Here is an 18,094-nt window from a genome sequence, read left to right as displayed (position 1 = left end):
CGCCCCGCGCTGCGGCGCGCCTGGGCCGCTCCGCTCCGCACCTCACCGCTCCGCACCTCACCGCTCCGCACCTCACCGCTCCGCACCGCGGCTGCCGGGCCTCTCAGGTGTTTCTGCGGGGAGCGCGGGGTCGGAGCCGGGAAAGGCTCGGCCGATTCCCACCGTTTAGGGCTATTTTTAGCCTATCTGGGAGGGCTGAACCAGCTTTAACCCTCCGGTATTACATTAGATGTTTTTATTTGTTCAGCTCCAAACAAACCCAAGTGCTGCAGACTGGTCGAAAGAGGGGAAAAAAAGAAAAAAAAAAAAGTCTGGCTGTATGGTGGCTTTTTGTTTATTAATTTATCTTTTTTAAACTCTGGGAACAGCTTAGTACCTGAGTAATTTCATATTATGCACCTGCTGTAGGTTTGACTCCTAGGCTTTGCATACTCTGCTAGAAGACTGGTCTCAAGAGAGTGATTTTTCAGGCTGGAGGACATGCTTAACTTGCACTTTCAGCTGAAAGTCAAGAATCTATAGGTCATAAAAAGTAGCAAAGCTAAACTACTGAGTTGCAAGAAAAATAAGCTAACCCTGATGCAAAGCTCAAAAAATCCCTGCGTACTTCTGCGGGGTACTTCTGTAGATGCAAAATAACTGCCGAGGTTACAAAAGCATTAAAGGAGAGAATGACAAATATTTAATGAAATTCTATTGTGAATGCTATGTTTCTAGATTTATAGCAGACAACTGTCTTGGGGACAGGGGAATTAGCTTGAGTGCTTGTTTCTTTACGTTGGAGTTGTTAGAATGAATGCATGTACATAGCTGGGTTTCCATCCTACAAATTAACACAGAAAGTTTAAAAATGCATTTTTTAAAAAAACTTCCTTGCTAGAAGATGCATTCATGATGAAAATAGCAGTGTTTGCTTTTTTGACCATTCATTTCCAAACAAAAACGTAGAGGTACCAAATTAAGTTCATGCTGTAGATCTGGATTTTAAGAATGAAATGAGTGGGTTTTTTGTGAAGAAATAAAAATGTATTGGTGGTATTTGAGGACTATTAGTTGCTAAAGGCAAATCTTAAGTTCTGATTGTGAAAGGGTGAGGTGTTCTGCCTTGCTGGTAAGATCGCTTAATGTCTGGCTTACTATTAAATTCTGGTTAATCTTGGTTAGAGGATGTAAAACTTTTTCTTTTATGTTACTGTAGTAGCTATGTAAGCAATCCTTTTCCATGTATCTCCTTTTTATGTAAGTTGACCGAGCTTCTCTGATTAGTTGAACTGGAAGCCTTTTTTATTACTAATGGAAATCATTTATCTATTGAGGGACTTTGTCCTTTAGGAGCAAAGGGAGAATTAAGTGTTTCTTCTTAAAATAAAAGTACTCATATTAAAATAGTTGGCTCACTCATAAATGGAAGTGGAGGCTGATTATTAATGCACCTTGCTTGGGTTACTAGAAATTATTTTAATGCAGGATTAATTTATCTTTCATTTATCACCTATTTGTTTCTTTTCTCCTCATAATGGCTATGCTCTTTGGTTGCTTCTTCTGTTAGACCAACCTTACAAAACATTGCTAGTGGGTCAGAGGGCTCCAATTTCTCACATAACTAATTACAGACCATACCTTTAGGCCAAAAAAAGTGAGAGAAGCAATAAGCTTTTGTAACTGATTGGGGGAGGGAGGGAAGATGTGCTTGCTGCTGGTTAATAAAGATTTTAAGCTTTATGAACAGTTCCAGTGTTGTGTTTTCTTGTCCTATGGTTTGACACTACCATGATTTTAATCCATTTGAAGTTGATATTTCCTCCCCCCAGTAGAATTCACAGCTCGTCAAAAAAAAAAAAAAGTGATACATTGTTGGGACTAGTATCTCTTGTAGAAGAGATTGTTTCTGTAGATAATTCTCCTAATGATTTATTTGCCATATATGTAATTCTGAATGGAGTGTGGTAATTGGTAACCTGTGGTAATAGGCAGCTAGTTTATAGAAATGGAAGAAGCTATTCATATAATGGTGTAGTTGCCATGGAAAAAAATGAAAAGACTTCTTGCTTCAGGTGCAAATAACTCATTAAAGCCATGGTGGTAACTCGAAACCAGTTTAGGAAACTGTCCCCTGCAACTCCCCGTTTTTGTTAGGTGCCATGTAAAGGACTGAACTTGAGAGGGAATCTCGGGCTATTGCCTGACAGTGCCGAGTGTTGAAATGTGCTTTTCCTGATTCAGTAAGGAATTACGGTATCACAGCTGAAAAAGAAAAGCAATCATGGGGAACCTAATAGGCAACTGTTCCTGCAGTTCATCTTGTCATCTTGTCATCTGAAAAAAAAAAAAAAAGCCCGCTAAATCATGTGCGTTCCAATTGCGTGTAGTATGCTACAGAAATCACTTTCTTAAAACCTTGGAGCCTTAGATTTCCTCTTCATTTAATGTTTGAACCCTGCGAGTCCCCCTGGTGGCAGCATGTCTGTGGGGTGTTTCACTCTCCACTGAAACTTGGGGAGCAATGGGTGGCCCCTGCTTTTTCTTTTTCTTTTTTTTTTAAAGTCTTGAATTCCTTTTCTCTACTGATTATTAAGTGAACTGCTGAATTTATATACTAGTATTGTAGTAGGAAGGATAACATGCAAATTTTATGGAAGTGGGGTTTATTGTAGATAGATTCTAACATTAGGTGAAGGACATTATATAAATGTAGCTCCACCTTGTAGTTTTTATATTTTTCTGCCTACTAGCTCTGATTTGCCTTGTTTTTCTTTTTTTTTTGTTTTCTTTCAGTGTTTGGATAGGAATTGTTTTGCATAACTAGATAAACGTAATAGACAAGGAGCAGGATGGGGAGGTCTAAATGTTTCATACTATGCAGGTACAAAAAGCATAATGGCATGTTTCTGTAGCAGACTAAATAAGAAATTATAATATGGTTTTGTTCTGTGCTAGCTTAAAAGTATTTATGATATTAAGTACTCCAGAGAAAAATGTTTGACTGGTTGATCCTTAATTATGAGTAGACATAGTAATTTCAGAAAGTAGTGCAGAGATATTTTAATTTAAAAAATGAAACGATTTATGTATTTTTTTCAAGGCAAACAAGAAGTGCCAGAACAACGTTTCAAAATGGAAGTTCATCAGAAAAGAAAAATAATCATTAAAAGATTCCTTTGTGTAAAGCAGTATCTGCTGCAAACAGCAGTTTGCCCCTCTTACTTGAAATAGAGGCAATAAAGCTGTTATATATAAATGATAATCTTGCCAGTCTTGGGGTACCTGTATGTTACATGTAGACTGCCACTTAAAATTAAGTTTTTTTTAAGGTTTGTGCTTTTTTCTTGATTGGTTGGTTTTTGGTCAATGCTTCTTGCAAAAGTATACTTTTTAGAAAGAGAATCTGCAGCAAATGGAGCTAGACAAATGTAGATAACACAGTCAGTAGAACATACTTACCACCACCACCACCCCCTTTCCAAATAGCCTTGGCTTGTCATCTTGAACAGTAATGAAATATGTTAAAACTGACTGTGAAACTTTCATTCTTGGTTGGTGTTCTGGCTGTCTCTATCACTCTAGTGGAGTCCCTCATACACCAAAACAACCTGAGCAAACTAAAACTCTGTTTACTACTGGAGGACAAACGGTTGCCTGGCATCAGACAAGTAGCACGCTGCTGATTGAGGTTTTTTAGTAAAAACAACTTTATCCCTTCAGCGGCCTAAATCTTTGCTGGTTTCATTGCCTGCTGAAGGAGTCACTGGAAAGGGTCTCTTGTCCCTTCAAGATAGGTTGACAACAACTTTTGATTGAAGAGGTCGACAGTCTGTGTCATATCGGTTGCTTCCAAAGGAATCGTCAGCTGAATTTTCAGTAATTGTAAATTCGGAGTGGGAAATAAAAGAGTAAATGCTTAGAAGTATTTTTCAGCTGCTAAAGTAAATAGAGAATTTTGGAGGATGTCACCTATTGTAATACTTGCTTAGTGGTAACTGATGTATTTCGTATACCTGACCTACATTGAATTAAATAATATACATAAGAATAACATACGTTATTGCATGTACTATTAAATACGACACGAAAAATATATGTAGCTGAAAAGATTAAATCCATTAGCTAGGTGACATGTATGTTCTTCCTTATGTCCTTTTTCCCTAAACAATAAAACAGTTCTGATGAACTTCTAATTAGTTTTTTTGAATAGAATTAGTTTTTTAACATGTCGCTGTATCTTTAGTACTCCTCTTGCACATTCTTTTATTTCCTGACTTCATTTCACATTTCAGTCTTGTTAATAAGGTATCATGCTTTTCAATGCTTGGTTGTTGGGTTTTTTCCTTTTTTTCAAAGTTTTTGTTGTCATGTTATGAAGAAAATAAATTTGTGCTTTCTTTTCATTTTGTCAAAGAACTGCTTCAATTTCCCTTTAAAAAAGTACAAATTAGCATGTAAATATTGAAACTTATTTTGGCCTTTTGATAATAATTAAGACTCAGGTACTTGTGTACTTTCTCTTTAATAATTCAGTGTTGTTAATGTCTGTGAAGGTGCACATGGTAAGCATGTGTAATGAAAACTTCTGATTAAGTAGTCTGTACCTATGAAATAGTAGTCAGCTAATGTTATGATGGCAAATCCTTTAGAACTGTTAAAACAAGAATTAAGAGTGCTTGCTTGTCTTGCAGCTGTTGGATGATAAGGATTGTAGCTCAGTTTGGAGGCACTGAGTGTACGGAGAACTCTGGCTTTTGATTAGGGAATTCAAATTTCCTGTGAAAGGTAAAAGATCAAGAACTGAAAAATCAGCTTAAAATCCTTTCCCTTCTTTAGTCTTTGTATTTCTTTTAAATAAAACACATGCATGGATTTAATCTTAACATGGCATGTAATTTTCCTTGAAGATAACTTTCTGCAATGCAGCTAGGGCTGTCTTTAGCATCAAGGGTTTACCTAAGTGGATGGAAAATGGTTTAGCTTGCTACTTATGCCCCCGCATTTCTGCCCTTATTCCCTTTGTCACTGAAGGATCTGTTTTTATATAATGGATTTTAGTTGGGTGGCAAAGGGGAAAATTGGGGAGAATCAGTGTTTTATTTGGAGGAAGAGAACATGGTAAGATTTATGCTGCAAATACTGGTAACTTAATATTCAGAAATGTTGTATACTACACTTAGAAAATCCTTAAGCTTTGAACTAGTTAGAAGTAAGAAAGAGACATCATTAGAAAGTAAAGCAAAACCAATTAGATCTAACTAACAACTTGACGAGATAACTGCACAGTTGCATATAGTTTCAACTAACTTGTCAAATTGCTTATAGAAGTTTTAAGCAAAGCGGAGGACAGTTGTGAAAATAGAAAAGTCTGGTATTTAGTGCTGATTTATTTGGAAAAGATTGCGTGTTTTGAACGGTTTCCATGGGGACCTCCAGTTTTCGGAAGTAGACCTGTTTGATTTGATAGTAGTGAGCTGTTCACTGGTTGTTCTACAACTGTTATCTGCTTAAAGTTTGGAATTTATTATTCTGTCTCTACATTTATGTCAGTTTAATACATAAAAAATATTTATGAAGTAACTTTTAATGTTACTGGTAATGTTTGGTGATTTTGAACTTTATTTCATTAGGATTATATTTAAATTGTGTTAATCATAAGTCTTGTACAAGTGAATATTCTGCCAGAATAAGAGAATGTGAAGAAAGCTTTACTAAATTATTTTAAGTTTAATATTCACTTGGGGATATGGTGAGCTGCAGGTCTCAAAGTCAGGGCTTGTGACTGAAGCACACATCTAACCAAATATTTAGTTTGTCATCCATTGCAGTTGATGATGAACCTATGTTTTTTTTCAAGAGAGAGAATTTTCATATTTCTTGATTCATCTGTTTTCCCCACTTTTCCAGTGTTTTTAGGATAAAGGTCCACTAGAACTGTCCGTTAGACAATCTTTACCCTGCAGCAATCTTAACTTTATCCGTCTGGGGAGTAAGTAGCTGCTGCTGCTATATTATATTTCTGTGTGTTAACAACATTTTGTATTATGGCATCTTCAAGTTTCCAGGCTCCACATACAGAGCATGCCTCCTTTAACGTGCAAAAGGGCAGCCGTAGTGCTAGGGAACAGGCAGCCAGACTTAAGTGCAAGTTTTTGACAAGTGACACTTGAATAAACAATGCCTGTAAAAAAGAAGGGCTTGAATTTAAACTAACAAGAAGTGTAATTGAAACATAAAGTAAAAACAAGCTAAAAATAAGAATGTCCACTCTATCACTATTTATTTGACTGGAAATACAAGATGAAATTATTTTTCAGTATGGTTTACTTTCAGCAGTGGCAAAAATAACTTTTGCAATTTCTCATCGTAAAATTGGTATAAGGATGAAGCTTGGAAGACAACTAAATGAAATGCTGAAGAAATTAACTGCTGAAAGTCTTTATGCTCAGTGTTTTTTGCGAGTGATATGTCTTATAGAACCAACATATGAACATTTCATAGAATCATAGAATGGTTTGGGTTGGAAGGGAAGTTTAAAGGTCATCTAGTCCAACCCCCCTGCTGCGGGCAGGGACGTCTTCAACTAAATCAGGTTGCTCAGAGCCACATCCTACCTGACCTTGAATTTAGAAGAATTCAAGTGACATTTGAGTGAAGGTGTAGGAAGCTTTATAAAAAACACTGAATCTCAAAGGTTTCAAATGTTCATTACATGTTCAAATAGCCATTGTAGCTCTAACTGCTTCATTTAACAGTGTGTGTGTTGAAGGGGGGGGTTAAACCATCTTAGATTAATTTTTTTTTTTTTTTTCCAATGGGAAGAAGTTGTTACTTAGGAAAAACTAAAGTTTAAAGTTAAAAAGACTAAAGTCTTTTTAACTTTAACTAAAGTTAAAGTTTAAAAGACAATTTGTCATGTTAGGTTTGGCAAATATTTACCTTCATTTTGGGAAGGAACTTACATTTATATTGTGCTTGTTTTTTTGCCACAGAGTAAAGCCATCCCCAGCTGAAGGAGTCAAGTCCAATCCATCCAAGAGACACAGGGACCGCTTGAATGCAGAGCTGGACCGCTTGGCCAGCCTTCTGCCTTTTCCTCAAGATGTTATCGCCAAATTGGATAAGCTGTCTGTGCTTAGGCTTAGCGTCAGTTACCTGAGAGCCAAAAGTTTTTTTGACGGTAAGTGTTGGAAATTTATTTGGGTTTTGACTGCTTGTAAAATTCTGTTCATGCTCTATGTTGATTTCAGCTGTTTAAGTACTTAAAACTGTTAATTCATCTGTATTTTAATGAAACATCCAGTTGCATGGGTATATACAATGTAACTGTATAAAGTAAGCTTTCCAGTTTCTTGAAAACCAAATGTAACTACTTATATTTCACTTAAATCACCAGTCTCTCAAAGCTTTGCATTTGGAAGTAATATTGCCCTTAATGAGTCTTCCAGTCCTTTTCCTTAGACTTTCAAAGATACTGAAGAGGTTTCTTTTTTTTTCCCCTCTGAAAATCGCCTTCATAAAACTATTGCTGTTCAAAACATGTCATATGAGTTCCCATCAGCTGTATGTTTTGCTTAATGATGCATCAAAAATAACTTTCTTTTGATATAAAATAATTGCTAGTGCCCCTTCCTATAGTTTATTGCAAAGGTGACTTCTAAAGAAATAGAGGCAAAGTCTTTCCTGTGTTCAAGCCCTGATTAATGCAGGCCATGAGGCATTAAGATGACGGCTAAGGTTCTCCAGTTGTGTGGGCAGGTTTTCCCTGGCCCCAGCCCTGGCAAGGGTAATACAGCAGCGCTTGGAGTAGTAATCAGGCCAGAAGCACGTGTTCTCTTACACCATCTCACAGCTGGCCCAGGAGTCCTACCCCTCTTATTCACTACCCGAGTTGTTCTGCTGGGTGAGATGCTATGTCTGGCTTCATGCCAGTTTCTTCAAAGGCAGAAATAGTCTGGTCCTTTTCATTGCTGGAATAAAGCGGGGAGCTTGTATTTAAATAATTGTCCTTTTTTTTATCAGTCAGTGAAGTTTTACAATATTGTGCTGAAGATGAAATTATATTGATCAACTGTAGCTAAGGAATTTTGCTTGTAATGGAGTTGATACTAAATTGCAAGTGTTTTTTTTACGAAGACTTTGGACATTAAAATAACCTCTGTCCTTATCAGTTTAAGAGTTAGTGTTTCAGCCTCTTGATAGTGACTCCATACCGTGGATGAAAGGACTGAAGAAACCTAATCGCCTAAGATAGTTCCACCTTTTCCTGCAGGAACACAGAACATTTATTTTCATTTATTGTGTCTACTGGCTTCAATTTCATAATGCTCATAAATTTATATCCTGTGTTTTATTGCTTCAAGAATATATGCAAGTGTCTTGATTTCTGTGCTTGTTCAGGACAATTCTTAGTATGGAATCTACTCATGGCTAGAATTGGTCAAATATTTCTAGCAGTGTTTTTTTCAAATGAAAATATTTGCTCCCGTGAAATGAAAGAGTACTCTTGGCACATCAGTTTCATCAAAGTCTTTGCGAGACGTTATCTCAGATTGATTGCTGTAAAACAAATGATTTGGGTTGTCTGTGCTCTCTTGGTGAATTGAAGAAGTAGTTCTGGTCTCAGTGAAACTTTTTTTTTAATTATGTATTCTGAAACAAATACAAGATTACAAGTTTTTTTGCCTTACTTGGGATGGAGTGATAATAGCAAATCTCAATTTCTCATGCAGTGACAGTGCTTGATTTTTTGTTTCTTTCCCATGCTGCCCCTGACAATTTGCACTTGAAGGTCCTGGAATAAAGTGGTTTAAAGCTATGATTTCTGTATAGGAAAAAAAAAATCCATGGCTTTAGTTATAAAGAGACAGCCAGAATCACTTCACACCAAAATTTACATCAGTTGCTTGTTTCTAATTTGAACGCAAAGGTAGCTTTCAGCCATTTAGAGTGGTGATAAATTAGATGTGCGTTAGTAGCAGAGAAGTTATATTTGCATTTCAGGTTGTAATTTAACTACTGTGGATCCAGAATTGAAGCAAACTTAACCTATGTTTTCAACTCAGTAGCATGCTGTTAGGATGGTGTCCACATCAGACAAACATATGCAGCTAATGCTACCACACTGGACCACAGCTGTAGAATATAGGGTATTTAGTTGTGTTATAATGAATTAAGTAGCAGAATTTTGATTTGCCTCATAGGAAAGGACTTTTCAAGCAACAAGTAAGTGCATATACTAGATGCATTACAGCAGGATACTTCTCATATAGTCTCCATAAAATAAAAAACCCTGGTAAATATGAAAAGATAAATAATTTGATGTTGCTTACCTTGTGCAAGACTTTTTGAACAGTGTAAGATGAAGCAAGCTTAATTCATACCTTCAGACAGAATAGCTTCAGTAGAAGCTGTCTTAACCTTTTTTAGCAGAAAAAAGCTTTTTGCTACTTCTTTTCAGGCCTTTGAACTGTAGGACTACAAATCAGGTTAGTAATCAGTATCTTTCTGAAGGTGTTTAAAGGCTAACATCAATGACTAAAGTGATAAACAAGTAACCAATCTATGACTATGATAGATCCAGTATTGAAAATAAAGATCTTCTATACTATTTTAATGTACTTAAATAACATGGAATCTCTTTCAGTTGAAACTTACCCTCCAAAAGAGAAATTAGTGCTTTGAAGTACAGAATTAACAAAAATACCCTGAAAACCCCTAGGTTAGAGTTTCACGATCTGTCTATGCAGCGCTTTTCATGGAACTGCTTTTTTGAAGGAATGTTTTGTGTAGTTAAATATATAAGGAGAGCCCTATAGAATAAATCTGACAAATGCAAGAGGGAGCACTGATCGTCACCTTGAGCGCCTAAACTGAGCCAACAGGTCCACTTTATTAACGCAGCATGCTGAAGTAAAGGGAAACGCTAAATGAATAACAGGATGCAAATGGGGGGTGTGTAAATTCCTGCGGAAAGTAAAATATAAACGCGTAATCATATGATCTTGCTTGAAAGGAAACCCAAGTTTTTGCTGTAACAATAGATATTTTTTCAAAGAAAACACTTGCATTTTTCCAAGTTTAAATAATCCAGAGTGAATGTCTGTTTTCTGAAGGAGGAAGTCTGAGGGGCGGGAAAGAACTGCTTTGTGAAAGACATCTCAAGAAGTTACATCAATTTGAATAAATGTACCTCACTTAGAAGTCTACAAGTTTTTTTTGTTGTTACTTTAAAAGCTAAGTATATTTATATATAAAAAAAAAACCACAAAAAACCTGCAAACAAAAAAAGCATCTTCCCCTGCCCCCAGTCATTAAGATGGTACAGAATCGTCTCCAGAGTTAGACAGAAGAGTTTTTACATAGTGTTGACGGAAATATGGTAGACTTCTGCATGCTTACCCTATTTCAGGTTGTAGGAAATAGGTGTACATTTTTTTTTCTCTTCCACAACCTCAAAACATCTTACTTTCTTCTGTTGGTAATTGTATTCTGTTAAGCAGTTGCTTTTGATTGTTATAGTTTGTTGGTGAAGTTATTGTGCTGCTAACTGATCCCTCTGTATCACTACCCTTTAGATACACTAGTTCTGTGTGGTCAGGTTAGTCTCATATCCACACGGTGTCAGAAGGCTTTCTGTATCCCCATGTCAAGCACTCTGGCATGCTTTTACATGTACGAATTTGACCTTGTAGTCAAGAAGGAGATTTCAGTAGTGGCTTAAAAGAATGTCTCAAGTCTGTTCCTTTACAAAGTCAAAGTTCTTGTACGGTGAGTTGAAGCTAAGAAGTGATTTAAGGTAGCGTTGCTTCTCAGCTGTGCAGTGCTACCTGCCTGGAAGTGGATTAGCAGTCCTCAAAGTCAAGCAGGTTAGCTTAAATCACCGCTGCAGTATTTATTTTGTGCATGTAAGATACTTTCTGAAAGTGGCTTAAGGCAAGCTTTTTATTTTTAAGAGACTAGGATAAATCAGGCAGGTGTCTGCTGACAGTCAGTCAAGAAAGACTTTATATGTTGTCCTGGTATTATTTCACTCTGTTTTGATGCTAAGTGCCCATGCACGTGTGCATTCAGCAGTGAAAAATATAAAGTGGAATGTGGGACAACAGCTCTTTGTGTGGGTGCAGGTCGGTGTGAGTTCAGCATCTGGAGCACAACTGGACAATCATTTAGGCATAGCCTGTGTTCCCCATGCATACTAAAGGAAAAAGCCCTTTTGCCTCTAGCTTTGGTCCTTATATGATGAATTGATAATCATTGAAATATTTTACTGCAGTAGGAAGAACACTTATAATGAGTCTTCTCAGGGTTTTGGTGAAGCGGTTAAAGGGATAAAAGTAGAGTTCGAATGATTGATCACTTTTTTAATGTTAGGGGCATGATTTTTCTTTTTAAAGGTATAATGCGAATTAAGGAGAGGCTTGCAGAATCTAAAATGAAGTAGCTGTGCCGTGTGTGTATCAATACATTCGAAAAAAATTTAACATGTTGCTTAATTATCCTTTCATCCATTTCACTAAGAATTCCTGTGGTTTAAAGTATGTGGGGTTTTTTCCCCTCCTGCTTATTGGACAGTATCCTGCAATTACAGAAGAAAGTTTCTGCTCAAAATTAGTTTAGAATTGGTTTCTTATGTTGTATGCAAGTGATTCTGGCAAGCACAGCAAAAACAAAATAATTAAGAATTTTTACCAGTAAGTTTGCATTGCCTAATTTTACTTTGTAATATAATTAACACACATTCCTTGGCATAACATATTTTAAATTTGCAATGAACCCATTGTCATCACATAAAATATATTCTTTGATATAATGTATTTTTCCTGTGATGCCCGCTGTTCAATCATACTGTGTATTGGAGAGAACAGGCTGCATGTGGTTCCTGCTCTGGAGAGTATAGCTTAAGATAAGATGTACAGATGGGAAAGACAGGCAAAGTGGGAGACAATGTATTTATTCTGTCACATTGAGAAGGGCTGCAACATATCTACAGTCTAGCAGATATAGATAGCCTGTCTGCCAAGTGTTAGGTGGTGGTCTGAAACAGAAACCTGAAAGTACAAAACAACTGATTAAAACTCAACCTGTTAAGGCCAGGATAATACAGCAGATCTGGCCTGACTTGCTTTTATTTCAGACAGTTAGTATATTTACCTGCCTTGTTTGTCTAATGCAGCTTTCCTCATGTATTTTTCGGAATTGTGACTTTGCTTTCATGTCTTTTCAGGTTTCCCTCTTGCCCCGTTCCTCCTGCTGCATACATAGACACTCCTGACTCCCATGTCAGGGAAAGCTAAAGCCCTCCAGGGTAGAACAGTAGAGTCAGGCTGCACTTACTGCTTTCAAGTGTTTATGTTGATGCCATATAGGAATCTACTGTTGCCAGCAGCTTCTGGTGGACTTGACTAGTCTTATTTGATTCATAACTCTGTCTTGAGCCATTTTTGTACTCCCAAGGAGGAAAACACCCCATAGTTCGAGAGAGATTGTTTGTGGGTTTTGTAGAACACCATCCAATTTTGATGTGAAGAAGTTAAATGGAGAATCCACCACATCTCTTGGTGATTCTTCTAGCAGATACATCATCCTGTTAAAATATCATTCAGATTTAAATTTGCTTGGTTTCCAGGCTTGAAAGTTATGTCATTCTCTGTCTAATTAGCTTTTCTGTATTCAGTATTTCTACCATGTGTATGAATTCATTTTCACATTTTTGAATGAGCTGCTTTGAATCTTATGTGAGAGTTGGAGGAAAAAAAATAATTGGAAAAAAAAAAAACAACAACCCCAAAACCCAAACAAACCAACTGTTTCCTTTTGTACTGTCTTCCCTCCTGGCCCCAATCCAAAATTATTACAAAATGTGAACCTTGGAATTGTGTGGTTATTTCAGTATCAGACTATTGTACCATTGAAGCTATTTCCTAATCCATGCTTGTTCTTTGACACTGCTGTACTTGTCTTCCCACCTCCCGTCCCCATCCCCTCCAATATTTCCCCCCCTCCCCCCCAAGCCCCTGGGATTCATACTGAGCATTTGTGGCCGTCTGCTACAGGCTATTTTAGCCTGTATTTTACATAACAGAACATAAGTAGGGATTTAGGCTTTGAAGTCCTGAATTCTGATCCTCAGAAATGATGATTAGAGCCATGTAGCTGTGACATCACCTTAAATCTCAAAATGTGTATGCTTTCATTGTTATATGCTCATTCCTAGCTTGCTCAGAAATATTTTATTTTTAGGAGTGCTGTGTCACTAGGGATGTCATGCAGCTAGGCAGCCCTATACCCCTATGGATTGATATAACTGACATTTAATATACCCCAAACCGAACATCTAAAATTGAAAATTCTGTTTATATCTTTTAAGTAAGAGCTTAATATGTCAATATATTTGTAGGATAAAGAGGAAAAACCAGGTACAAATACTGATAGCTGTCGTCTTTGGATTTTATTTTCCTGTTGCACTGTAGTATTTCAGTGATTAATGTTAATCATTGTTAGAACTCCCTTTGCAAGGAAGAGAAATAAAAGGTTATCTCTTCTTCTCTGCCCTATATGTATTACTTAATCAAAGGCATATGGAAAGTCAGTGTGGGAGCCTCTTATGTTCCACAAAGCTGTTGTAAAATTTCTTGAAAACCCTGTCCCAGCGTGCAGAGCATTTGTCTCTTCTCTATAGCCCTTCTTAATAGGGAGATTAGTTTTAAGCATACTGTTCTGGGCTTTGCTCTGGATACCTGTTGCAGTGAATGTTCTCTCGTTTCCAAGGTCAGAGCCTAAAATATAATTTATCCTATGCTAACCATATAAGTGGTCTGGAGATTGACACTCAAACCCAGAATGGGTAGCAAGAGAAAAAGCCTGGCCCCGGGAAGTATTGCTGCTTCTCTGACACTGTGTATTCCAAATCTTGTAATCTTGGTTAACATTTTTATTACTGTACTGTAGCACCTACAGATAATGAGATTTGGAGCTTTTTGTTTCTGTTATACAAACCACAGTAACTGTGGTTTGATCCCTCCTCCAAAGACAGTTTGAGTGGAGAAGTGCAATTAGAGGTAGCACCAGGCTCTCAACATCTGTCTTCCATGGGCTTTGTGAGTCATCCATTTGAATTTGTACAAGTATAGTTTGCTTGACTACGGCCTTAAAAATATGTCCTGGTAATTTAAGACTTCAGTATGAATACACTTTAAAAATGTGTACAAATAAGCTATTAATACTGGAATAGCTTTTAATGCTGTGTGTGCCTTTATGACTCAGCAGTTTTCCTCCTGTGTGTGCTTGTTGATAGGAGACGTGCCCTAGCTTTTCCTGTTTGACTTTATCTGTATTCTGATAAGGAAATAAGACTCGCTTGAATGATTGAGCTCTGTAGATGTTTACAGTTCTAGCCAGTTATAACACTGTTTATTTTTCCTAAGTAAACAAAAACTTCAGCTCTGTTAAAACAGTTTCTGCTCCATACATGCTTTGATAGAGCACTAACTAGTTAAAGAATTATTTCTTTGTGAATCGTTTTGGACATCTAGCTAGATAACTAGAAGCTAATTCTAGTTACCAGAGCTCGGTTGTTGTAATGGATTAACTTATAATTTCCTTTTAAGAGAATCTGAAAAAGGTAAAAGAAATAACCAATTTCAAAAGTGCTCTTCAGAGTTTCAGATAGATGTTTTGATAAATGTTTTCCGGGAAAAGCCTCCTAGGAGTTCCAGCACCTCAATGCAGTGATGGACTGTCCAAACTGTATGTTTTAACAAGGTATTATGTTAATGATAAAACTTACCATAGTTATTCTAGAAACTTAAATGAAGTAAACTGTAAGAACTAGAATGGAGTTATCTGAAACTGCTTTAAGAAAACGTAGGTTTGCTGTTTGCCAGCTGTGAACATTAAAGGGGACATACAAATTAGTCGCCCTCAGTAATGCGTGCTAAACTCTGTTTTTAATTGAACAGAGATGCTCATTTTTTTCCACTGAATAATTGCCTCTTGAAATTCAACCCATGTGCCTTTTGAATTGCTCAGTACTGCACACTTTATGCAGTTATATGTGTATATACACACATATAACATCTAATAAGCTGAAAGACATACATACTTGGCCCCTCAAGACAAATTCTAACTGACTGCATAAAGTAGGAATTTCTGGAGCAAGTCCATGGCCTGGCTGGTCAAATATTCTGACTCCCCCATCAGACTCCGTTGTCACATCTTCAGCGGTAAATGTTAATTGCTGAAAAGTTTTGAGTTGGCATAAGAAGACAATTTCATCTCTTTTGGTGGAATGAATGCTGTTTTCCTCAATTTAAATAAGAGATATTTCTGTTAGAAAGTGCTTATTCATTAATACCCTTATATAGCAAGGGTTGGACTTGAATGGTCTTGTAAAGAAACCTTCCAAACCCACCTCCGTACCCTTTAAATATAATAGTGGCAAAACTCAACATTGCATTTTACTAGTAGAATAATTAAACTGTCCTGTTTCATACATTGACTGTAATTGACTGTTGCCTTTTTTCAGTTAAGATCATAGAGAAATTCCCCAGGCAAAAATTCTATGAAGTTGCCATTGAGCCATCAGTTGGGTGAAGCCAAAGTTAAGGCATTGTTTCACTAGGGAAGAAAAAAAAAAAAGGATTTGAGTTAATCATTGAGTACCAGGTCCAAATTTGAGATGAGTTCCTCACTGAAACTGATAGGTAAGAAACTAATGGTGAACTGTAAAGGGAATTTAAAAATCACTTTAGATTCCAAGGCTTTATAATAAAAAATGACTATTGATGTATAAAACTGAGAGAACAGTTATTTCAATAAGATATTTTTTTTTTAGCGAAGAGTTTAACCATTTGTTTCAGAATTAGTGATGTATTAAAAAAATGTGTGGTATTAACTATCATTTTCTACTTGGTATTACCCTGTCTTTTCTACAAATCAGAAGCCTAACAAATGGATGATGATTTTTAAACACTGTGTAATGCCTGATTAGCTTTATGCATATAAACTTTCTGCATTGTTCAAACATATGGAAAAAATAAGTTATAGGAAAAGAAACCTCTGTTTTAGGAACCAAAGGTTCAAAAAACCAAAAATATGATAGGTAGGTACCTCTGTCCATCTAGGCTCAACTTCCCATAGATCTCATTCCACAAGGAAGTAAATCACTTCACTTTCTTTTTGACTTTTCATCCCTCACCTTAAAAAAACTGCAAGCTTTTTTTCTCTCCTTTTTGTGGCTAAAGCAGTATCATATTAATAGGTCTGATGGTAAGTTGCAATTTACAAGCGTGCACCTCTTGCTGACTTCTTTCCTGTAGAAGCAAGGAAGATGTACCCAAACAAGCAATTGAATGGGAAGTACCTCAGAAGAAATGCGGGTGTGCCAGGATATGGTTTTGGTGATTCAGCAGGTGACTGTCATCTCTGTGATAGTTATGGAACAAGAGTTCATTGCCTCTAAGTCTTGAAACCACAAGCAGTATACGGTTTGGTATGTGGTTTATAGGCTTCAAAGCCCAAGTGAGAGTTGACAGATTTGAACAACTGTGTGTTTCCTGAAATTTACTTTTCTCCTTTAAAGCAAATGATAAAAGCAAAAGTAAAGGTATATTCCCTATGTGTGTTTAAAAATAAAAACAACAAACAAAAAACCCCCAACAACAAACCTGAACTAAAATTCTGGCATCAGGTGACTAGGTACAACTCGCTTGCCATAAAAGCACTGCACACTGATTGGTGTTCTGCTGTATTATAGCTATGTCACGTACAGTCATTCTCCAGGCTTGGAGAATTCTCCAGTTGTTTTTTTTTTTCCTCAACTCCAGGCTCTACTTTAAGTTGAGGAGAACTACCACTGATGTATTAGAAGCTCAGAAGTTCCCGGATGGCATATAGATACTGCTGACCTTCTTGGACAAAGACATAATAGTTTATTCCTGATCCTACACTTCATGGTCCTGTAACCTTCTACCTACTTCTTGCTCTCTAAAATGGCTGCTTGCCTTTCAACTCCCATATAAATCTCGTTCTGTCTCCCTTTTACATTCTCCCAATCTGGGAGCCTGACGGGGGTATTCTGAGCAAGAAGCACACACATGCTTGTAGGCTTTAAGGGAATGAGCTTTTATTGCATAGGGGTTGTGACAGCTTCTGACTCTTTTTTTCCTCCCCCCCCCCCCCCCTCGGATCAGGAGCGGTGGCTCCTAATGCCTACCACACATATAAAATAGTTTTGAAGTGTCTTGCACAGCACAGTTTGGGAACATCTGCTTTAGGTATTGCAAGTGTTTGTGTGAAAAGAGACTTGAGTCTTCCAAATGCAATGACTGAACTCTCATTTTTGGAGGTAAGCACGTGTTGACTTAGCGTGGTGTTTCTGGAGTGATTAATTAGCACGCTGTGAACTAAGTTCAGCATCACGGAGTTAGTCACTTAAGGGAAAAAAATACACAGCTTGGTTGTTGGTTTTTCCTTCTGCTTAAGAAAACATACCAGTGTGTTAAGTACCACTTTGTGGCAACTGAAGATATGTCCCCCATTTAAGGGAGACTACTGCATAAACACTTAACATTCCACACTTAATAATGCTGTTACTCTTTCTTTAAAAAGCAACATTAAAAAGAATAAGAATGTACAAAAAAAGCTGAGTTCAGCTGTCCTGTGTAGCAGAACTTGAGTTGATTTTAATCCATGTTGTGAGCAATTCAGTGGTGTATAAAGTTTTTTTCAGATCTATAACAGGAGATTTTTCATTTATTTTATTTATTTTAGTCTTTTAACGGTCAAGAGAAACACCAATCTGCTTCAACAAAGAGTTCAGGGCGTGCTGTGCTGCATTTTGGGAACGGGTCAAAAGAAAACATGCTATGAAAGTTGAGGAAAATCTCATACACAATCTGGTTAAACTTCAAGTTCTTGGGTTATGTGAATGTTTTAAAACAGGTTTTTATACCTTTATGGTATATATGTTAGGCAAATCTAGTAATATCTAATGCCTTTGTTCTATAAAGTGCTTTTAAAACCAGTAAGGTGTTTCTTCAATGTCATAACTTCGGGCATGTTTACCAGTAGCTATGGCATTCTTAATGCTTTTCAAAGAAACACTGACTCT

General features: G+C 36.9%; 1 protein-coding gene across 1 annotated transcript in view; it reads left to right on the top strand.

Moving 5' to 3' along the window:
• Positions 1-6,980: 6,980 nt before the first annotated feature.
• Positions 6,981-18,094, top strand: part of AHR (aryl hydrocarbon receptor) — a 57,651-nt gene continuing 46,537 nt past the window's right edge. The window contains exon 1 of the mRNA XM_009326086.1: positions 6,981-7,162. The gene's annotated coding sequence lies outside the window, so the exon portion shown is untranslated. The remainder of the gene's footprint in view (positions 7,163-18,094) is intronic.

The sequence above is a fragment of the Pygoscelis adeliae genome, unplaced genomic scaffold (assembly GCF_000699105.1).
Source record: "Pygoscelis adeliae isolate BGI_AS28 unplaced genomic scaffold, ASM69910v1 Scaffold15, whole genome shotgun sequence".
In the NCBI taxonomy this organism is placed as follows: Eukaryota; Metazoa; Chordata; class Aves; order Sphenisciformes; family Spheniscidae; genus Pygoscelis; species Pygoscelis adeliae.
Note: the sequence above shows the minus strand (reverse complement) of the source record. Positions and strands in the feature narration are given on the sequence as shown.